Consider the following 24,701-nt stretch of genomic DNA (forward strand, 5'->3'; position numbering starts at 1 on the left):
AAACAACATCTAAACGAATTTCAAAAATATTTCTTCTCTTGCCATTTATTGAAGAACTTAAATTCCATTTCAGTGTCCCAGTCCCAAATTCCCAAATATTACTGTGACTCTATTCTGATCTTACCTGGGTTCTTTCTTACCACCCACTCAGGCTTTGGCCAGAGTTAGCATTGTTTCTTTCTTTTTGCTTCCTGTAAATGTTCTGCATGCCTCCCCACCATCCTAAGCGACCCTAAGCCTGTGCATACTCACAGTTATACCCAAATCCACTTTCATCTCTAGTTCTTTCTCCATACAGCGTTGGTGCCAGAGTTTATTATTTGGATCATTCTCCTGCCAGTTACCTCAATACATTTGTCCTCTCACCTTTCCATCACACCAACTCTGTAAATCTGTAGCTCTGGTTAATGTAATCTTTCCCCATTCTTTTTCAGTTCCTTAGAACTGCTGGAGAAAAATACACATCGATGATGATGGATGCCCCTGTAAATTCAATATCTGTAACCTTAGGTAGAAACCTCCAGTTTCTGATTTTTAAAAATGCCTTTAAGTGATTTCCTTTCTCTTATTTCCTTCTTCCTTTTGAAAAGAGTGATAGATTTTATGTAGTCATCTGTGTTAATTGATAAAACTTTTGCAGTTAAATATTAATTCTTTCCTTTGGACTTTTTATATGTATATCAGAAAAAAAAGTCTTGGCATTCTGTGCTACATTGCTATGCTGGGCATAACCCAAAGGTGTCTGTGGGACTCAGCTCATAGTCTGTTGCATGTCAATACTCTTAACCAGGTTTCCCATGGGAAAAGTCTTGCTCCAGGGATTGGATCATGGGATGTGGTTCCTTTGTCTCTTTTTGTAATAGCTCTTAGGTATTAGAGTTCTTCCCTGATCAATAAGGAAAACATGCCTGCCACTTAAATCTTCCCTTGTTTTCGAAAAAAAATTCAGTTGAGGAATAGAAACAAACATTAGGACATCTTTTTTTGAACATCTAAAAAATAAATTATCAACCTTCATTTTCTTGGCTGATGAAACATCCATCCCTGTTAGTTGAACTTTGGGATGTATTTCAAAGTTTAGGAGAATCTGAAAAATTCCAAACTTAACTGATGTGGCTTTTTGCCAAGGCTTCAAAATCATCACACTTGAATTAAACATGAGCTTTTCTGGTAGAGCACTCTGGGGAATGGCTGAAGTTTCAAGAGAGCTCAACATACCTCATTGGTAGAGAGAGGGAAGAGTCACCCCAGAAATTTTAATGTGTTGCCACCTTCAAACAACACTCTAGTAAATCGATTTCCCTATTTCTTTTTCAAGCCATGTCTCACTGATAATCACCTGCAGTGACCCAGATGTGGGAAGCAATTTCAAGAAAACCTACCTTGGTCCCTGCTTTTCCAGTGCCATTTCCTTCCATCTTGCTTAGTTCTATTCATCTGTGTGCTCAACAAGCTCTTTGTTCCCTGCACTTATATTTACATTTTATCTTTCAGAAAATTTATTCAAATTTAATGCATTTTTATTTTTGAAATCCTTTCACTGATCACTATTATACTTCTCCACAAACAAGTAAACAAATGAATAGTATCTCAATTTACTTTAGAAAGAGATGATGTTATGTAACCTTAGGTTTCTAGTTTTAAAAAGATGTGTCTGCCAATAAAAAAATTTAAAAACGCAAAAAATCTAGCTGAATTGTTTTATTATTACAATTAGGTACAAATTGGTCAAAATGATATAAATATTATTATATTTTGATGTTACTATTTCACTATAAAAAGTAAAACATTCTTAGAACTAATCTCTTAATGGCATCAAAAACTCTTAAAAAATTTCAAAAGACTCTTAATTATAACTTTTCCAGTTCATTTATCTAATTATGATTATTAATTATTTCTATAATGTTTCAGAATTCACCTGTGAGTGTCTTTCAGTTTTAGTTTTCATTGGCTAAGTACAATAAACCTTGTTCACATAAATACATGGCTGGAGATGGAAAAACTTGTTATATAAATATATTTCAGTTCTTTGACTCCCTTCTTAATTATAAACCAAAAAGGAAAAGGATAAAAAACACATGGTTATCAAGCAGTCAAATTTATTTTGAAGAATCCATACTTCAATAACTTAATTTTATTGAAAGCAAAATATTAGAAACCTGATTTGTAAAAGGATTTGTTAGACATCAGAGTTATTCCCTATCTCAGCTGCAAATCATCACTTGGAATCATTCCACTCTTCGGTGCCTTGGTGGTAGGTTCTGATACTTCACCTTATTAAGATGATATGCCTTAGTTGGTCTTTTTGTTTTGAAGATAAGATTGGCCATGTGAGAAGACAAGAAGAAAAGGAAACCTGAGATGAAGATCAGTTTGGGGACAGATTGCATATGAATGACTGAGGATTCGTAAATCAATATTTTAATCACTCCCAAGTTTGCATATCCTTAGTTAAACACCATCTTTGAGACATAGAGAAACCTTAGCAGCAAGTCTGTTGTATATATTCTATTCTAGTCTCACTCCATAATTCACTTCATTATCCTGCATTGTAACATCCTCACGTTTTTGTCTTCATGTGTAGCACATGGGACAGGTTTAATCATTATTTGTAGAATGAATGCAATGAAAGAGTGAAAAAAGAAAAGACCAAGACAGTAACCTAATTGGGGTTATTTTATCCATTGTACCTTACTTAAATAAAAAGTCTCTTCTGGATAAAAGGACATACACAAATTATCTAACATCATTATAACAGTTTACTACTTCACTTGCTGAGAGCATCAAATAAGATTAAAACCCATTAAGTCCCAAGTTTCAATTCTGTGAACATAATAAATATTTAAATATTATTTAAAGTTGCAATAAATGGTTATAGTTGCTGCTCATCTTAAGTTTTTAATGTGTGTTCTGTACCTGAGATGGTGGGACAAAATGATCTAAAAAGAGGGTGAAGAAATCCTACATAGGGAAATAAGGGTGAGGGACAAATATGGCCAAATATATCATTGAAAATTAAACTCTTTCTGCAGTTAAGTGAAATGGCTGAGGAATTTCTAGCTATCCTTGGATAATGGAGTTAGATATACAGTGGAAACTTTGAATTCATTATTTTTAAAAATGTGGCAGAAAGATAGAAGTCTCAATTAAAAGGTAGAAATGATACTTATGCCCAAATTGCACACAGCTTCATATCTAAAATTGCAAATTCATTGCAATGAAATCTATCTTTTTCCCTGCCTGAGATCATTCTTTTCAAGGTGAGCTCATTCTCTTACAGCTCCAAGGCTGATCTCTTTGGCTGATAAGGTCCTGGTTGGCTTTCCATTGCAGTAGAATCAAGTAGAGGACCTTGTAAAATGAATGTTCCTCTGCTGCTCTGAAGATAAGCGCTTGGCTGACCCCACAAGAGCAATGCTGACTGTGAAGTTCACCTTCCTTCCATGTCCCAATGTTGAAAGAAGACTGAAATGGTGAATAATTCATCTCACAGAGATAAGAAATGTGGCCTTGTTGGGAAGGGCTCCGTGATGCTATCACTATTCTCTGCATAGAAAGCTATCAAGGGCTTTTACTTTAAGTCTATTCCACTTAGGAAGCAAACAAAAGAAACTAACAGAAGTCAAAGTGCAAAGGTTAGATTGGAGTAACTAGGATCATTTTTTTAAAGACTGATATTATTTCATTTGGGATATTGATTACAATCCAAATGCAAGGTTCTTGGTGTGGAATTTCTTTATATCCATCATTTTGAAAGCTTGCTAAAGTATTTTGATTTATTGTAGACCAGGGAAAGTTACCATCAATAACGCCTTTTCATCAAAGCACACTGGCCTCCTTTGTACCTGAAATTTTGTGGTCTTAGTCCCCCAAATTTCTTCAGTGTCCCTTCTTGTCATTTAAGGGTGTATTTTCCTTCTACCTATTATAAAAGAAAGAGAGAGAATGGGAAAATTTTAAAAAAATCAGAAATTTATTATTATAAATTGAAACTATTTTAAAATATTAACCTTGAGCACTTGGCTTTTATCAATCAACGTCTCCAGAGAACATATTTGGAACAGAAAAATGAGGGAAGACAGATAAAAACAGAGAAGTAACTTTGTTATCAGGATGAATCTACACTAGTTGGGGTTCTGATAAAAAAAGGTTACCTTTTCCAAGAACATTAATATTTAATAGAAGTCAAAGTAGTAAGTTAAACGAAGGAAATTTTTCAGATATTTAAACGTTTGCATCTAAATAGGAGCACTATTTATGTTTCAGAAGTATTTTATGGTACACCTAAAAATAACTAATCCTTTTTACCACTAATTTGTAAGGCTGGCCTTCTTTTCATCATTAATTCACTCATCCATCCATCTATTCATTCATCCTTCCATTAATCCATCCTCCATCCATCCATCTGTCCATCTCCCATCCATCCCTCTTTTCATTTATTCAAGCAACAGACGTTTCTTCTGGTCCAGTATGTGCAAAGTGCCATGCAGATACCAAGGGAACAGCTATAATAAGACCGGCTCCCTGCCCAAAGACTAGAGAGATAAGCAAACAGTTGAAATTAAAAAATATTGTGCTGTAATACAAATATAACATAGTAGCACTGTGACATCTGGGATGGTCTGGACAGTCTGAATATGCCAGAGCAAGTTTTATTAAAGATGCTACCTTGTGTATTGGTGATAAATTGAAGGTGGGAACTTAGGACAATAAGGAGAAATGTATAATAGGAAGTGCACATATTTCATCTTTCCTAGGATGGGCTAGTCAGGAATCATTTATTTATATGGATTATATATGTTGTACAAAGAGTTGAAAGTTATATTCTAGGGGATGGTAAGCCATGATAATAATGGACTGAACTCCCCCTAATTCTTGCAGGCCACTCTTGTTACTCCATCCACAGGTCCTTCTATCCCATATGCAGAGTCCAGTGGCCTTCCTTTAAGCATCCCTGTGTGCTCTTGAGCTTATGTCAATATGTAACTGACAATCCTTATGTATTGGGTGTGTGCAAGTTAATTCATTCTCCCTTTGGATATGCTTACCATTAGAAGAAGATGGGGCACATGGTGGTATGCGAGAATGTTTCCCTGAGTGATGAGAGAATGCTACAGACCTAAAAACAATACTGTGCAGGAAATCAAGGGGAAGAAAGCACAGGGAAAGACAAAATGAGAAAGGGACTTTAAGCCTGGATATTTCACAATTTTGAAGAACCTAATTGGTTCTAATAACTTTTTCTTCCTTTGTATCTCTTCTGAATCTGGATCCTTCTCTTAAATTTTTAAGCAAATTTTAGAAAGAGAAACATTGGCCCAGATTAATGGAGAATCCCTTAGGCTGAGGCACTCTGAATTCCCTTATAAATACCCTTAGTCTACATCTTTGCTTTTATCTACAGGTATTTGTTTTTACCTCCACAAACTAATCTTTAAATAGTTTTATCTGATGTTTTCCATGCTTAAGGGTCCCTCAGGCACATGATGGCTCAGGAATGGTCTTGGTCCCAGTGCTGTGGGACCTACCGTGCTACCCTTGCTGCCACAGGCCTACTAAAAAATGGAGCTTCTGCTCACCTGCCAACTCTTCAGTTGTCATCAGATTCTTGGAGCCACCATCCTTGTAAAAATGTTATGATTGTGCTATTTTTCCTTAATGTATATTGGGGTATTACCCACATAAATTGAACAATGATATACCTAAAAATAACTAATTATTATAGCTCACTATAATGTTGTTTCACTTTCCTTTTTAAGTATGCAGCTCAATGGATTTCTGAGAATCTATTCACCTGTGTAACTGTGTAACCAGGACTGATATCAAAATATTGAAGATTTCCAGTACACTAGAAATCTGCTTCAAAACTTCTTGAAAGTTATTTCATTCCTCATCTCCATTGTATTAGATTGTTGTCCTTGTTTCTGATTTTTATGTAAGTGATATTTCATGTATGTATTTGTTCATGTTCAGTTTATTTTCATTGGCATTATCTGGGAGATTCAACTTTGTAGTTGTATGTATCAATTTTTAGTAAATTTTAATTGCTGAGTACTTTATAAAGATAAGAAATTGATTTAGCTCATGGTTCTGGCGGTTCAAGATCATGGTGAGAGCATTGGCTTCTAATGAAATCCACATGGTGGGAGAGCATTTGTCAATTTCTCCTTTAGTTCTGGAAATTTTCTGCTTTCAATATTTTGAGTAGAGTTGTGTTTCTACTTAGAATGTAGAAACCTTCAAAGAAAATCATTTCCATCCTAATAATGAGTAATAATCAACTATACTATAAAATTATAAATTTTCTTTAGCCAATCAGAGTACTGAAGTGCTAAGGTAGCCTAGTATACAAAAATGCTAAGCACAGCCTCTTCAAGGAGAGTTGGAACATGAGATCTGCCTCATATTGGTAGACTATAGAGGTGGTGTCTCTCCCAGGCTGCCAAAAAGTAGGTAAGAATCACCTAAATATTTAAAAGATCTCCCACCGACAAGTGTGGCTTAGCAAGTTAGTGTCTAATTGCTGTGGAAATCCATACTTGCTGGAAGATCTTTCCCAAGGGCCTCTATCAGGTGCTCAAGAGCAAGCTCGAGGCTGATCCTGTGATAGAGCCAGCCCAGTGATGTGATGATACAGGAGCTGTTGGAAGGTCCACAGCTGTTGGAAGGTCCACTGGTGGGACAGGCATGAAATTCCTGTGGGCTTCCCCATCCTTTCTTCCTATGAAGCTAAAGGTTTAGGCCTGTGGGTGAGGGACAGAAAAGCCACTCTCCCAGGAGTTACAGACAAGGAGCATTACCTCTTGTGGACAAATAAGAGAAAGCTCTCCAGCTCAGAGACAAAGACTAGAATCTTCTTTGGACGAGGTCCACTCTGGTGATAGTTGTGCTTCTCTTGGGAAAGGGGTGAGGTGCAGGGTAGGGAGCAACATGAAAGACTCAAGAAGGTTCAAGGTAGTCTGAATGCCACAGAGAGGTGGGGCAGGCATTCAAGAAAAACATCCTGTTCTGTTAACTGGTGCACAGGCCCTCCCCAAACTCATCCTGGACCACAGTAACCGAGAGCTGCCTGGTCTGATCAGAAACCAGAAGGCATGTAGACAGGTGCAGTCAGACAGCTTACTCAGGCATCCAGTCAGAGTCACGTGATGGGGAGGCATTTTCATGATGAATCCATTGTGTATATTCAGAGATTATATGTCCAAAGAGAGAAACACTGTAATGCTGTTTTGCTTTCTCTCTTCTTCTGCTTCGTCCCCTCCTATTCCTCCACCCCCTCCTCTTTTCCCTATTCTTCTTCCTCTTCTCTTTAGAAAATGCCAGTCCCTGTGTACTTCCTCTCTGAAGTCCTCTACTTTACCTATAGCCTCTACCTTCCTTTTGCATCATGGAAGATCATCTTCTACCACAATCCTGTTGTCTTTGAGCTGTGTCTGATACTTGCTTCTCAAAGACAAGAATTGGGGCTGGGGTTGTGGCTCAGTGGTAGAACATTTGCTTCACATGTATGAGGTGCTGGGTTCAATCCTCAGCACCACATAAAAACAAATAAAAATAAAGATATTGATAAAAAAAAGATATGAATTGCATACCATTTAACTTTGAAGAATTTTCTATAGTAACTGGTACACATTGGTGTCATATATCATCTATTTATATTAATCTATGGATTAATAAGCAAATATGGAATTTTTAGCAAGTTTCTTAAAATTTTCTAGTTTCAGTTTTGCAAATGAGAAATACTAACAACCCTCTCTCTTTAATATCCTAGCTTTTAATAGCTCTCATATTCCCGTGGGTCTCCCTCCCAGTGTCTGGAGTCCTGATTTTATGTCCTGAGGTTATTCAAGCATTCCTGATTGCTCCTTGTGAATCCTCAGAGGTTCTGAAGTGGTTACTGTACTAATTTGGATTCCCCATGCCCTTGGCAACCCATAGACAAAGGCACGTTTTTCCTGTTTCTCTTCAATTGTAATTGTATCATTGGAGCCAACAGAACACTTAGAAGGTAATAGAGAGAAGGGGAGGGTGGGTGAGTGCTCAGGTGCAACTGTCAAGGTATGTGATTTGAGATAATGAAGTGAAAAAAATAGGCAATTAGAAATGAATCTTTTCCAGTTTCTGCAGTAAACATTGATCAGGTTCTCATCTCCTTTTTATGAGTGGCCTGTCTCAAAGAGTTAGTTAGGATCAAAAAATTTCCAGGCTAGAACAGAAGTGAGCTGCCGGGCAGAATGGGGTGAGGGTGGTAATCTGAGAGCCACAGGTCCTGGAGGGACTATGGAAGGACCACTGCCATGATCATGTTCTAGCTGGGCTCCTGGTACTGAAGTGAGAGCCCTGGACAAACCCATGTTACCTCAGGCTACTTTTGAGTCAGGTCATGAGGATCTCTCCTTCATATGAAGCCAGGTACACAGAATCTGATTTACCTGGGAGCTTCCACAAAAGTGGGGACCTGCTGCCGTATTTCATTATGAGTGAGTGAGGTCTGAAGTATTGAGCTGCCTCAAGGAAAGAGTCAGTGTTTCCTGGATAAAAACAACAGCAACAGCAACAACACTAACAATTACACACACACACACACACACACACACACACACACAAAGAAACCTCACCAACCACCAACTATAAAAGCCTGTGATACTCATTTTTCACAGGTAGCACAGGTATCTAATCTCAAATTTAATATCTAAAAAGAGTCGTTCAGCCAGCTTTATATTCAAGTGTTATAGACTATAACTAAAAAAGAGTGTAGGATGACCAAAATATGTAAATAAGTAGATAAATAATGTCACATCACAGAATGCTATTTTCCTGAAAGGGTCTCTATACCTAAAAGTATTGTCCCAGGGGTACTTTATCAGAACAGGCATTGTTCCTAGGCATGTGAAGGTAGATACATTTGAGACAGGCACACAAATAGATGTGAATATGTGTACTTAAGTGTGTGTTTTTCTTTTCTTTCTGGGTTAAACATGTCTAGTGTTCACCTTAATCCAATCCAGTTGGATTTCCAAGGGGAAAAAAAAATGACATGTTCTTCTTGGGCTGGGGTTTGGCTTAGTCATAGAGCGCTCGCCTAGCACATTCGAGGCCCTGGGTTCAATCCTCAGAACCACATGAAAATAAATAAATAAATAAAAAGGTATTATGTCCAACTGCAACTAAAAAAAATAAATATTTAAAAAAGACGTGTTCTTAAAAATAAACACCTTATTAAAAATAAAATTTATTAAAAAATATTTATGAATTTTATTTCATTCCCTACTTACTCTACAGATCCTTTATTCTGCTTGGATATTTGTGAGAAGTGCAAGAAGGATCATGCATTGGTTTGTAATTATCGTCTTGATGTTGTTTCCAAAGTTCAAGTTGCCTTTACCTCACCTCTTTTAGGAGACCAACAACAGAAGCATGAAGTGAGAGCCTGGAATTCTGCTGGTGACTGTGCTCTGCTGTGCATGACTGACCTTTCCCTTTGAGATAAAACATCCACATGATTATTCTTTCTGAGTTTTAATGTTTCACTTTGTACCAAACTGTTGCATTCTCCAGAAATCCTCTGCTAATAAACTTCCACAGGATTTGAGTTTTGTCACCTGATCTTAACCCTCCACAATCCTTCTCTGTTTTTGTATTTGAGACTGCAGCTGGCTCAATATTACCTATATAATTCTAAAATATACTCTCCATGGGTGTTCTACAAATAGAATGATAAAAAGTCCTCAATCAACTTCCCCTTCCCCAAAACAAGAATTTTGTATTTTTCGGGTCTCCATTCTGCATAGCATTATTTTTTATTTTTTAATTTTTTTTAGCTGTGGATAGACACAATATATTTTTATTTATTTTTTTATGTGGTGCTGAGGATCAAACCCAGTGCTTCACTCACGAGGCAAGCGCTCCACCACTGAGCGACAAACCCAGCCCTGCAACAGCATTATTTTATCACACAAAAATATATCAACAATAACATTCATTTGTTTGTTCTTTTTGTGTTTGACTTTGAATATCTATGGTTCTTTTCAACATTCAAAGTCTTTGAGCCTGTTACCTGTGCATGAGGCTATACTATTTGAATTAATATTAGCTATCAAACCTTGCTGAATTTCATTGACAGTAATCATTTTTGTTAGTTTTATTTAAATACTTACTGCCCACATTGTCTTTTGGTTCTTAGTGACTTATTAGCTGTGAAATGAAATAATCTGATTCCAAACTAACTATCTTCAATGTTGAAATTTCGTGTTTCTTGGAAAAGCAGACCAGAATCACTTGTTTGTTTTTTAAAGGTTCTGGAGGATTGAGAAATGTATCATGTGTTATGTACAATGTAAACACAGAAATAAAAGTAATGCCTTACTCCCCAAAGAGAATAATTTTTAAAAAGTAAAGATAAAAATTGGCCCTAGATGGATGAATCAGACTGGTGATGTTTAAAAGAAGATTATAATCTCCAAGTGTATAGGAAGAGAACATAGGACATTACCATCAATCACAAAATCACTTTCTCATTCATACACTCCCTGGCTCATTCAATTTAGTGTAAACTTTTTTTTTATGATTACTTAAGTTATAAAACAAATATTCAAGGAAGAAGAAAGAAAACAAGAAAAGGAAAATAGGAGAAAAAGAAAAATGTTGGGATAAAAAAAAACATTGGTTGATGGGTCTTTATTGATTCTGTTGCTATTTTAAATTAAGTACTTTGTGCCTGAAAAGATTCTTTGTGTTTTGAAGCCGCTAGAATATTTAATAAAAATAACTCAATCAAATTTCTATTATAGTCATAAGGAATTGGATGACTTGGAAGTTTCTTAATTATAATATGACAAAATCAGGAATTTAACTCTTTGAGCTACTGTTTGGTCAGAAATGTCCCCTTCCTCTTACCAATGTCAAACCTAGGCAATAAACAAAAATTACATTTTCTTGCAACTGAGATTTATTATTTTTAAGTCGTTGTTGCTACTCACTATTGAAGGCAACCTGAGGGCAGTTGACATCTGCGGATTGTTGTAGAAGAGGAAGGAAAATAGGAGTGAGAGATACATTCTGCTACCCCTCCGTTTTGGACCCAAATTAGCTCTGAGATGCCCTCTTCTCCTTGCAATTTCTCTGTGCCTGTAGATCTCCCTGGAACTGTAGTTGGTGAGTACTCCCTTCTCCAGCCCACTCATGAAATCATCAGACATATTGAATGTTTAATATGTATCAGAAGGGATACATCTTTATTCCTTCAGGAGATCCCTCATTAAATGAATGTTCAGGCAACTCTAGCATCCGAGTAAGCCTTCAGTTTGCAGGCCCAGGAGTCATGTAGGAGTGCCTAGAGAAAAGGGAATAAAGATGGAAACACTGAAGACCCAGCTTCCCAGACTTCTCTGGGGGCCCTGCCACTGCAGTGTCAACTCTGGATGAAATGATAGGAAGAAGGTTTTCAAATAAAACCAGATACATGGTCCTCTTGGTTTTCACCTTGTGGTGGTATTTCTTCATGTGTATGGACTTGAGCTACTGAAATTTTAACTGATTTATATGAGGAAGGAAAGAGAAGGCCTTTGGCCCTGAAGGAATCAACTTTAAACTCATGTTTGAGTGACTGAGTAAAGAGCATGCCAGACTCTACCAGTAATCTGTTTGGAGAATTATATTTTCTTGACATCCCTATATTCCTTATTCTCCTCTTTCTGGGCTTTCCCAGATATATTTCCCTCTTCATGTCAATCATTTTGCTTCTCTTGCTCCCCTTACAGTAACTACCTGTTATTAATATACTGCCCTTTACAGACTGAATTTCCCATCAGGAAAATGAGAGCAAACTTTAAAAATTATTTACCAAAACAATGGATTTTCCTAATCAGACATGTTTACTGACATAGCATGCCCATGTGTGCACAAGTATATAACATTTAAAGTATTATGTGAAGCACAGCATTTAGACAGAGGCCAGATAGTCATTCTCTCCTCTACTAAATCGGTTTACCGGTTTTCTTTCAAATCGTACCTCCTTGTCTTATTGCCTGATCCTTCATTCTACACTGCCCTCCTACGTACTTAACTCCATTGATAAAATGCCTAGCCATCCTCAGAGGCCCAGCTCAGAGATCAGTAAATATTTATTGAAAGGATTTGTTGAATGAATAACAATGCTCTCCTCTGAGATGAACTCTTATTTCCCTTCCCTCCATGTTTAAAGATTTCACAATCTACAGAGAGGTGTCATGGAGGGGAGTAAAGAAGAATGGTTCCTGAATGCAATACTGATGGCACTGGAACATCTGTCACTCATTAATCACACAAGTGATTTCACCTGGCTGTGCCTTCCTTCCCCCATTAAGGATGGCTGCTCATTCTATTCCCCAATCACTGGGAGTCCAGAAGGAACATCTGCCAATTAGAAAAGAATCCGATATGCACACAGGTAATGGGCATTTGGGAATAATCTTCAGAACTATGTGACACATGAGGTTGAAAAGAGGAGGGAATAGAAGAACCAGAATCCCCTTGAGATCCTGGGGAACAGAGAAAGAGAGTGCGAAATCTGGGAACATCTTGGATAGTGATAAGGAAGATTTAGAAGATATTCCTTCTTTCTATAACCCCTCTGGACAGAAAGGAAAAAAAAATCACATACAAACTGCATCAGTGAAATGGATGAGTTCAATTTTGTATCTCTGGTGATGAATTTAGTCTTTGTCTTTACCCTCTTTTGCATTCAGTCTTATTTAGACAGGAAGCCAGCTGAACCGAGACAGGCATCGCCCACCCACCGTACAGAGCTAAGTGCACTGTCACTGTTGTATAAATCGCCTTCTTCTTCAGGATAATAACAATATAGATCATTCCTCTCTTCCGGGATGGCAGATCTCATGCTCATTTATAACATTTTGGACATCCAATTCAGTTTGCATCTTCATATTTAAATACCTTTGCATTTGTAATAATAATAATCATCATAATAAACTAAAGATGGTCGGCATATTTCACTTTTGAGACAGGGGCTCAAAAACCCAAGGTAGAATTTTCTATTCTATCTATTTACCCTATATTGAATATATTATCATGATGGTTTACTGACTGCTTACTCCTTACTTTAGGTGAGATTTTTTTTTGGGGGGGTGTTGGGATTAAACCCAGGGCCTCATGCATGCTGGGAAAGTACACTACCACTAAGCTACATTCTCAGTCCATCAAAGGGAGTCTTTCTATTCTGAAAATTAAATGCTCAAATTCATCATTTTCTGTGTCTTATAATTTTGCATGTACATTAACATGAATAATAGAGAAGTTTCTTAAATTTGGAGAAAATTTTAAATATTTTGAATCCCCCATAGCACCTCAAAAAGGTCTGTTCATATGAATTAGATGGATGTTAAAACTTATGCCAAGGAAGGTAATTTTCTTATATCTCTGTGTGTAAGAATATTCTTGTAAAGAATAATTGCTTAGCATTTTTTCTTTTTCCAAGTAATGTCTGTTTCTTTTCTGAACTATCACAAAAATTTTGAATCATCCAGTATTCTAAGCATATTTCTGTGTATTTATGAAGTCAAAACAATCCATTTGAAGTAAGAAGGCCTGTGAATGATGATTTGATATCAAGTCAGCAAATGCAACTTCTCATATTATTTTACTGAATTGAAATCATGATTTTAGTAACACACGATGTTTGAACATGAATATACTGAAGTTCCTATCTGGGATAGCCTTGAAAAACAAGTTCCAGACTATTATGTACAAAATGTCTCTCTACCTGGAGACCATTTTGGAGATATGTATACATCATTAAAAAAAGTAGTTTTGAGAGGGTAAAAAACCCATTACTGTGAATTGCATATGCCAACATATGTATGAAATTGATACGAGAATTGATTTTTTTTTTCATTTCCTGCATGGCTAACTAAAACCATGGTAAAAACATCTGCATATGTTTACTATTAAAGCATCTTTGATTCAGGATATTCCAAAATAATTATGCAGTTTTTCTCTATCTGTAACACTAAGATATAGCATTGATCTTGGGAACTAAATGAATGTATCTTTTCTTAACCTCATCAGAAAAGATGAGATGATTTGAGGCAAATCAGAGGAACTACTGTGCATATCAGTGAAGAGATAAGTTGTGGAGTGTTTTGAGTATAAAGTAGGAATCTGGCTCTGGTTTCAAATTTTCCAGTTTGAATTCTGTCAGGTGGAAAAACAATAGCTACTCTCAGTTTACACTCTTCAGTATATGTTCAACTTCTATGGCAGCTCAAGCACTCCCCAGAAAAGGCACAACTGATGACCTGGGCCATCTCTGTATTGTAGTGAAGTTGCAGCTTTATAAAGTGACAACTGTCAGTTTAGATTCTCACTAGGGAGAGTAAAAAGAAATTAATCTTTGTCATTCCAATGTTTCCCTTATTTTATTGTTATTATGAACCATTCTGTGGAAAGGAACAGCATAGTGTCACCACAGGTTCATCAAACTGGAAGCTAAAGGTTAAATGAATTTCTTATACTGAGCTCATGCAGGGAAAGATGCTCACACATCTCCACGTAGCCCACAGATTGATCTGCATTGACTGGACACCTGCCTTTATTTAGCAGCTAAGTGCCTGTGATTAGAATATGGAAAGCCATGTTATTCATTTCTTGAGAATATCAGGAGAAAGTTAACCTTTAAATTAACTGTCCATCTACCAAACATCTATAGAAAAAGAAAAAAACATATATCAGAGCAAAGAAACATGATAAAAGCCTGAAAATTTTCCATGTATGGCTATTTTTGAGAGATGTTAAAAAAGAAAAAGTAGCAATGCTAATATCCTGTCAGGTTGCCTGAAATGTCTATGACTTTAGAAACAAGCAGTGATAGAGTGCTATCTCTAGAAAATTATTGAGAGAGTACTTACTTTTGTTTCCTATTTCTTCAAGGAAAGAAATTAAGTGAGCTGCTGGAATTCCTAGATCCGGCTAGAGAAAGACTGGGAACTGGAACTATCTTCTGATTTCCAACTTAACTTTCCTTTTTTTGAATCTTACCAGGAATCCTACCTTTGGCTTTCAAATTGTTAAAAACTCATATGACTGCTTACAAATGAACACTTTGCATTCCTATTCTTTAAAATTTTAATATAAAGTAAATTTGCAGATGTTTTCAATTATGACAACTAACAAATAAATCCCAGAGGAAATGGGATGTAGAAGAGACATCTGGATAATAACGGTGTTAGAAGGAAGGAGTTTGCTTCCAATCTAGATGCAAGGATAAGAAAAAAGCAACGGTCTTACATTTTCAATGTGGCATGCAAGTGGGGTGCATGTGTTTCTGATAAACACTGAAGAATGAAGAGCTGTGTTTAATTTTTCTAGTTATGTGGGTATTACAGAAATCCATGCAAAATTTAATGTTCCTTTGAGAAGAGGTTTCAAAAGCATCCATTATACTGTACCAACTCGAGGCAAGAAATCAGAATGCTGGTTTGGGACAAACTTACAGACAATTGTCAATGATTAAATCCTTTAACCTGTCCTGTTGGTTTATTTCTCAAGAAATCTTGTTCCAATCCCAAACAAGGTATGTTTGTATAAAAAGTAAATTAACTCAGCTTTTCTCAGTCTGATCATAATCCCCAAAGACGGAGTAAGGACTCCCTGAGTGGAAAATCAGTAAGGGACACATCTGGGACACAGTCTTTGATGCATAAGAATCAATTAAAAATAAGCAAATACTACTCTGTGTGAAGCAGTGATTCTAACGCGCTACTCAGTTCAATCTGTTGATGTGCACATGGAAATAAAGTCAGGAGAGGGAAGGCTTCCAGAGCCCAATTCTCACTACTTTAGGTCCTTTTGTGGAGTTAATTACAAGTCTTCGCCCTTTTTGTCCAAGCGAATCACTCAGAACCTCTGAGCTGTATGCAAAATGAAGGGAGTGACCAACTCTATAGATTGAAGACTTTGCCCCAATATTAAATAAAGTAGTAGTTCTTTGTAAAGCTAAATATTGACTCTGAGAAGTAGTCATTAAGGAATCCACATGTTATCTCCTGTGAAAGACCCCAGAGGAAACTTTTTGTTGCAAAGGCCACTCTCTTTAATATGTTCCTTCAAAAGGTCCGAGGTCTAAGTTCACTTTCGATCCTTGCCACTTCTTTTTCAGACATGATGCAAAACTTGTTTGGTCCATTGTTTTCTGATGAGAAACACTTTAAAGATTAAATGGTATAAAAGTAAAAATGCTTGGCACAAATAAGCCTAACAGAGGGCAATAGGAAAAATTTATTATGGAATTATTTCTCTCTTTCTTATAGCTGCTAACACTCATTCCTTCCCCGTGGGCTCCATTTGGTCCATTTCAGCTGGGAAGAGTGTGTGTACTCTTCTTACCTCTTTATTTTTTGTTGTCCCAAGAATTTGCATGTTGTCTCATGCAATTCACTAAGGAGAGAGATTATCTTCAGAGGCAGAAATTATATTAAAAAAATCTGGGAATACCGCACTTTTGAAAGGTGTCAGAAATATTTTTACTAGATCTATTACTTTCTGACAAAAAAAAAATCACACCTGACTACTATGACTGTAGTGTGAATATGCTTTTAAATTGTTGAGCCCAATACAAGGAGATTTAGTTGTGGCTATTTACTGGAATATAGCATATTACACTACCTTCATCATCAGAGAGATCTTAGCAAACATTTTCCGACTAATTTTGGCAATACGGTACTCGCAAAGCTCAACTGAGCAATTCCCTTTGAGAGAAATTCCAAACCTTCACCCAAACCTCACAGCACTCCCTTTGCTCAATAGGGAAATATTTAGTTATTTTGCTGCCACTTTACAACATTTAGACAAAAGGCCTGGTCATCTTTCCAGGAACTAGTGTGAAACATGATTAGAGAGAGAAACATATTTAAAGGGCAAATATCAATGCACTGATGCTTCAATATAAAGAAGGTTCGAAGCTTGCACTTATAATAGCAAAATAGAACAAGGAAACACTCAAGTTAGACTGAAGCAGCTCTGGTTTCTCTTTCTTGAACCACTTAGTCTTAATATAAAGTCCAAGGCTCTGAGGCACTTACCAAACAAAAGGAGTGGACTAAGTGCATAGGAGATGGGCAGGTGGATGTGGCTTCCTGATGACCTTCAACAGGTGGTTGCCTGTTCTGCCTATCCACAGCTTCTTTCCTTCCTTCCCACAAAACATCTAAACCAGCTTCTTGCTTCCCCAAGTGTGCAGTATGAAGGGAATGTGTTAGCTCCTCGATTGCCTTTGGAACCTGCCTTTGGTGAGGTTTCTTCTCTCTCAGTGGAGATCTGTGACTGATTCGCCTTCATTTCTTGGCAGCAATCAGCATGTTTCCTTGCAGCTCAGCAGAAGCGCAAACCTGCTGCCTCTTGACTTTTGAACTGGCGGCCAGGCTTTCGTGGAGTTCCTAGGGAGAGCCATGTGCTCAGCAGGTCCCTGGGAAGATTACAGAGTTCAGAGATGACACCAATGATGTGGTTGGAGGTGTAAGCAAGGAGCTGAGACTTCATGGCCCAGGGAGTCAATGCAACACATTTGCTGTTTCCAGCATATGCAGACATTAGTATTGCATTAATGGGAGAATGTTATGTGGGGGGTTATGTAGCAGAAAATCCAAAGTTTGGTTGCAGCCTTTTCTCCTACAACTGGTTAATTAGACATGGGAAGAGCACTCTGTCTTACTTCATATGCTTAGAATTACTAACCTTAACTTTTTTATATGTCAGGCAAGAAAATGAAGTATTACTGATACTTCCAGGGGAAAATTTCATTTGAATGTACTTAAAACTTTAAAATCAACTTTCATCATGTTTGAAATTCTATATTTGATTTTTCATTTAGTTGATTAATAAAGGCATGTTTATTAATTCTCCTGTGGCCTAAGGGGGGGGGGATATTCCATGAGGAAGAGGAAGGTACATGGTTTGTTTACTTCATGTGTCCTAGAATTGTAGGTCTGAGAGAGAAAAAAAGGAGCATATCTGCATGGTGTAGGTGAGGGGCACCTGGTCAATGCAGCTCCAAGGGCTCCTGTGATTGTCTTCTGAGGAATGCTTACCTTGTTTTCTTCTTTTCAAACAAAGAGAAATATACTTTATCTGATTACTTATTAGCAATAGGAGCCTAGAGCATACAAAGGGCTGACTAAACTCACAATTAATTGAATAAATATCTAAATGAGTGATAATGTCACATTTTAAAAATAGCAGCACAATCACTGAGTGGGGTAGCTCACTCCTTTTCAAAAAAAAGAAGCTCTTTCCCTGCAATATTCTGAATTCCTTGAATTTGGGGACATTATTTCCCAGACTCCTATTTCTAAGGTTTTCCCCTTCTCAAATGTTATTAGTCTTCTTTCAGGTTCTTAACAACTTTACTGGGTTCTTTTCATCTGCTATCAAAGTGTATTCACTTACAAAGCTCTGAAATCAGTCTCAGACACCTAGGTGGGAATGGAAGTCACTTTGTTTCTTCTCACATGTTTTTTTTTCTATATTTCTTCATTGTATTGCCCCTGTTGTCTTCCTGTGTCCCTACAGCACGGTCTCAAGAACCTGTCAAAGTCTGGTAATAGATTTCGAATCATCAAGACTGAGAAGGAGATGGCCCAGTGCTGACTGCTGCTCTGAGTCCTGTGGTATAAAGAAGATCCTGATTCCCCAGTGAAAATCAAAGATCTTCCACAAATCACTCCATTCTTTAACCTGTACTACCTCTTTCTTACTTCTTAAATTCCAGTCCTAGGAATAATGTTACTGACCAAAACAAAATTGACCAACAAACAAAATCTACTCTAAACCTGGAGATCTACCCATCCAGTTAATCAAGGTAAGCTATTCATTCCAAAATCCAAATCTATATGTGGTCTTTGCATTTCTCTCTTCTCCTCTCATCCCTATAAACCAACCTGCTGATATTTCTTGGATGAATACTTTAGCGAGATATTCGCTTTCCTGCTTTCATTTCATTTTTAGCTTTCAACCAAGAGACCTAAACCATCTTATCATGTCACTCCTTCCCTGAAGAGTGATGCTGGTTCAGTCTATCTCTCCATGCTCATATCCCACTATTTTCCATGTCCTTCATCACACCCCAGTTACCCTGGTTTCCAACACTTCTTAGAACAAAAGAAGCTATTTCCCGACTTCAGGGCTTTACAGACATTCATCTATAAATGGAACACTATTCCACATTCCTTCATCCATTGTTTTCCTGTATTCTTTTAATTTCTTTCCAATGTTTTCTCTTTGTGTGTGCCAAAGAAGAACACTGGTCTGTCTTGTTTTGTTGATAGAAATTGTAACCTATATTATAAATCGTAACAGCAAAGGAAAATAAGTACTCTGCATTTGGGTAAGTCAGAATTTGTATTGCCTTTCATTGTCATTCACATAGCAGATATACTGAGGGCTATTTATCCCAGCATGAGGAAGAGGAAGAGAAGATTGCTTTCCCTAAGCTCTCAATTCAAAATTTAATTTTATGTACAATAAACACTGGTATAGAAACAAAAAACACTGGGATAAATTATCAAGACTTTTGCATAAGGAAGAGCTGGTTTGGAACATCAGCTGTGCCACTCACCAGCTTCAGAAAGCTTTGTCATCTATAAAATTCTGCTATGAATACCTGCATTCTTGCATTTTAGTGGCAATTAAATGAGAATGTTAAGTGAGCAATAAATGTCATAAACCTCCGTAAATACTTACTTTCTTTTGTTGATAGACATATATCACTGTGGGACCCAACTCTCAGAAAATACTTTCCCAAAATAACTGATAGACATATATCACTGTGGGACCCAACTCTCAGAAAATACTTTCCCAAAATAACTGATGACAAATCCTGAATATCAGATACCACCGTGGAGTAATTCTGAGGTGGAATTTGGCATTATTATTTGGGTGGTTTGTTTCTTCTCTGGCTCTTTCAAGACCTTAACTATTTCTTAATTCTATATACTTGATTTCAACCTAACTTCATGCAAGCAATTAAACCCAGAGCCATTTGTTTTACCCAGTGGGTCATTCATAGATAAATGTAGTTAATAGAGTTGGCTAAACTCTTACTTAAAAAGTCACATATTTAACCACATGGGTACACCAAAATTGACTGCGTATCACAGATTTCTGCTTGCTACATTCATTAACTTGGAAATTCTTCCTGGGATGGTGAGCTCTTTTGCCCAAATGCAGAAAACTACATATAGGTGATAGCCCCAGTGTATGCTCTTAGTTTCCTATAGTATTCCTTTGAGCAGGGATAGAATAAGAATGACAGAGCAGGATAAGCCAAGCTGCCATTCATTTACAGTATTTAATTGAATGCCCTGTCTTTGTACTTTATCAGTGTTATTCCTGGTCCCCAGGGACACTGGGCAGTATGAGGTTCTAAGTCACAATTCCATTCACTAAGTGTGTGCTGGAGCTTGTAATGAGTTTGTCTAAAGCCTTTCACACCTCTGCTTTCCATAGAAGGTTCATTTACCTTTCTGAAACAGAACAGAGCTGTTTTTAGATTTCCCTGATTTCCACAGACAAGTCACTCCTGGGAGCCAACTGTAGAAAATGTTCGCTAAGGCACATTCTTAGCTGACTGGCTGATGGGTGAATAGGGAAAAGCAGCCAGAAAGCCCATGTCCTGTATGCTTTGTCCCAGCCTCAGAGTTATTAATTGTACATCATAGCATTCTCTTTCCTCTAAATACATGTCTAACTCTTTTATTAAAACTTCATACTAATTACTTCCATCGCATCCCTCGATGGGTTGATTCCATATGCAATGTATTAATTACTCTCTCTGCTAAGACTCTAACAAAAATTCCTCTGGTGCCTGTCTCTTATTGCTTCTTAAAATTGTGTCCCTTCATTTCCTTTACTTGGTGATAACTTATTTTAGTTGCTTTTGCTCCTGTTCTACCTTTATCTTAAAACAGTGGTCACACTCATAGAAGAGATTCCCAACAAAATAGAGCAAAATGGGGGTTCCCAACTTGCAAGGATTTTTTTCTATTTCAGCAACCCATGAAGCCTGCAGGACATTGTGATGGGCTATTGTCTCTCCAGGTCTTTAACAACCTGGGGACATGAATGTTTCTGTTCAGAATTCTGACTCAGGGTAATATGGCACTGCTATCTTCCAATATCAATGAATAAGGGGAGGCTAAGGTGATAAGGAAGAAGAGTAGCATGAGGATCAAGGAAAACAAGTAAGAAACAAGACATCTTCCTGGTGAACAAAGTCTCCTATCTTTGCTCCTATTTAGCAGAAAACAGCCATAGAAACCTTTTGCAGTGATCACAGCAGACTACATGTTTTTTGTGCATAGTGATAATGGACATTACTACATAGACAATGAGAAAGGGCTCAGGTCTAATAACACAGAATCAAACAGATGATCTGCTTCTTGTTATTACTCAGTTCCTTTGCACTCCTCAAGAAATAAATAATATTGGACTCAAGTCAGAAATGTGTAGGCAACCTAATGAATTATACAAGATCTTTACCCTGGTGGTATATTAATGATTTTGGAAAACTTAGAAGCAAATCTGCTTTCTTTGTCAATTGTCTATGTGATGGAAATATGTCGCAGTTTTTGGTGTTTGAAATGTTTGGGAGACCACAGTTCTGAAAACTTGATTTCCATCTTATTTTCTATTAATACAGGTTGAGTTATAAGTAATACTGTTTACTGGTTGATCAGAATGTGAACTATGTGTTCAGAGGGCAATCTATTCAGATTAACATGGGGAATGAAACATCCTTACTTTATTGGCTTTAGAACTATGAAAAAGTCTCATAGCCCCTTGCTGCCTGTTTCTTGAATGGACAAAACAGTACCAACATTGAATCAGCTAAAGTCAGTAGGTCTGTGTATTCTATTTCCAATTTAACTAGCTGCCTCTAAGCTTCTATTTTATAATCTGTAAAATTTGAGTAGTATCTGCCTTATCTACATTTTAAGAATCAACATTCTTTCATGATCATAAAATTTTAACATTGGAGAAAGGCATAATCATTATTATCATTGGCATTGATCAACCTAGGCACAGCCTACTTACAGATTAGTCCTGGATTTATGTCTCCTTCTTTTTTGTTCTTTACTTTGAAAGTATAGGTACACATTGTTTAGTTTTAGGAATCAATTGTTTGGATCCATCCTAATTCTATTCTATTCCATTCTACTCCATTCTTTGTGTTACTTCATTACACTCTATTTTACTTATGGTACATCCTTGATGAATTAGGTAATCTCATTGGGTGCCTGAAGCCTATAAATTAATTCTGAGAAGTCTAGAGCATTTTGGAAACACCTTGCAGCTCACATTAATTACATGGAGATAGTTCTTCTCAACTATTCTGTGAAATAACTAGACATTTAAAGCACTTCCCCATAGATCTGCATCTCAAAACATAGGCCCGCTTTGAAGGAGCCCTTCATAAGGACTCCAGGGCTGGAAATGGGATCACCATTGCTTTATTGATGTTATATGCCCAAGGCAGCCTTCCAGAGAGTTTTTCTGTGCTGTATTTCACTATTATAACTCCATCATGGTCAATTAGCAAGACAGACTCCTGGCTTTTAGGCTTGAAAATGAGGCTTCTTGATTATTTATGTTTCTTAGATGTTATTGAGTAATTCAGCTTAGTAAAGATCCTCGATGTGTTCCATCATGATGACTGTAAATCCAGGTGTTAATACTCTCCGAAGGCCCATCATCTCACTGGAGATACCTAATAAAGCGGCCATTAACCAACGGTATATAGTGATGTAAACTATACCGCTAGCTGAACTTCCCATTACCAAGAGTATCACTGTGGAGGTGGAGGAGATTATCTGAGTAGGAGCTAGCCATGATCATAAAGAAACCACGGAAACAAAGACGCTATCTATACCCAGTGGAAGTGTGTACACATAAGGCATCAAGTCTGAAAGGTAGGTATGAAAGATTGCATTGTAAAATTAGAAGGATAAATTACTTCCACACTGCAGGCACTAAGCAGGAGTGGAAGGCAGCAGTTTTCTACAGATGCTGGTGTGCCCCAGAGGGTGTTCATTCATTTCCCCTTTGGCAAATCTAGCATCACAAAGAACTGAAACCAAACTCTGGAAGCAAAAGGAGTTTATACCTCTATCTGTAAATACGCCCAGAAAAACTCAGGTACTGTAAATATTCGGGTTGAAGGTTGTCATTTGGTTTTGTGTTTTGAGGAATTTAGAGAAATAACAAACCCCAATATCTAAATAAAAGAGAGTATGGAATATCAGGATGGAGACCAAGGACTAGACTGTAATTTGGGTCGATTCTTAGACTCTTTAGCTATTTGGGACTAACCATATTATTATTTAGATCTCATTTTTTCCTCCGCTGTAGGAAGATTTCAAACTAAGTCAGGGTTGACAAAGGCGGGTTTATGTGCTATCATTACCATATCCTACACCAGGGAAGACATTGTTATTTAACTTATTTTAAAAACTTTTGCCCCAAAGTGGCATAACAGTCCTCTACATACTGCTTCATGGAGCTGCTGCCTGCCAAATGAAAAAAATAAAATTGGGATAATGAGATAATTTTTTTGGTTATAACGTAGATATAAGACTGTATCATCTGGGATGTGGACTTTTAAGTGCCCAGACTTTGTGGTTAGCAACATTGATTCAGTCTATTACCCACATGGAATTAGAGGGCATCTCCCAATTTGATTGAAGTATTTCTGCCCCTCCCCCAAAGCCTGTCCCATGTGGGCGAGGTCCCTTCTAGTCTTTTCCCTTTCCCACTTTGTACACTTCTCCTCCTTTTAAACAACTTTTCATGTCACTGAACACATGATTCCAAAATGTTTGAATCAGAAAAAGAAAGCATCCTTTAAATCTAACCAAGGGGAGATGTTGTTTTGTACTGAACAGCCTGAAATATCTGAATACACTCCATCATTAGATAGCCTTTCTAAACTCCCAACCATCAAGAGTAACAGACAAGCACTGGGCTAAAAGCTGTGGGAAACTGCAGGAGCAAACTGAAAGCATGGGGTCTGCCTTACAGGAGTTTATAATCTAACAGAAGAGAGAAAAATATACACAAAACACCCCCAAGGAAACATAAAGTACCATAACAATATACAATCTTTAAAATAGCATCCATCCTGCAAACTGTTGACAGATTAATCTTCCCCAAGCACTGCTTTTATCATATCCTCTGCCTCTCGACAACCTTCACAGCCTTATTTCTTATCACATTAAGTCCAAACTCCTCTGCTGTTTTTCAAGACTTCTTTAATAGGGCTTCATCTGATTTATCCAAATTTATGTTATGCTCCTTCCCCACCAAACCAGCATGTGGTCATGACAGTCTTCCCAGTTTGTTTGTAGGAAGTATAGTCCCAACACGGAAACACCTCTCAGAATTTTGGAATGTTACCCGTAGCTCAATGTGTAAATTAAAAAGCAAAATAAATAAATAAATACACACATAAAGGTCAAATCTGATTTGTTCCTGGAAGCTATGTTTTCATGGAGCAGATTGTAATGATCTTTCATTTATCTGAGTACCAGGATTTATTTTTGAATCCTGGGCTTTTCTCTCATTATCTGACTGACTATGGATTGCAGGTCTCTAGTCTCCCTAAGCCTAGTTGCTTGGACAATAAAATGAAGAGGCCTTGAAGTAGTACTGGTATT

The 24,701-nt window shown here is 37.2% G+C and overlaps 1 long non-coding RNA gene across 1 annotated transcript; it reads right to left on the minus strand.

The window, feature by feature from the left end:
- Positions 1 to 2,082: 2,082 nt before the first annotated feature.
- Positions 2,083 to 17,437, minus strand: LOC125617789. Its single transcript, XR_007348905.1, has 3 exons — positions 17,076 to 17,437; positions 3,846 to 3,922; positions 2,083 to 2,301 (listed from the first exon to the last, which is right to left on the minus strand). It is a non-coding gene; the product is annotated as an uncharacterized LOC125617789 (long non-coding RNA).
- Positions 17,438 to 24,701: the final 7,264 nt, after the last annotated feature.

The sequence above is a fragment of the Marmota marmota genome, unplaced genomic scaffold (assembly GCF_001458135.2).
Source record: "Marmota marmota marmota unplaced genomic scaffold, marMar, whole genome shotgun sequence".
Lineage (NCBI taxonomy): Eukaryota > Metazoa > Chordata > Mammalia > Rodentia > Sciuridae > Marmota > Marmota marmota.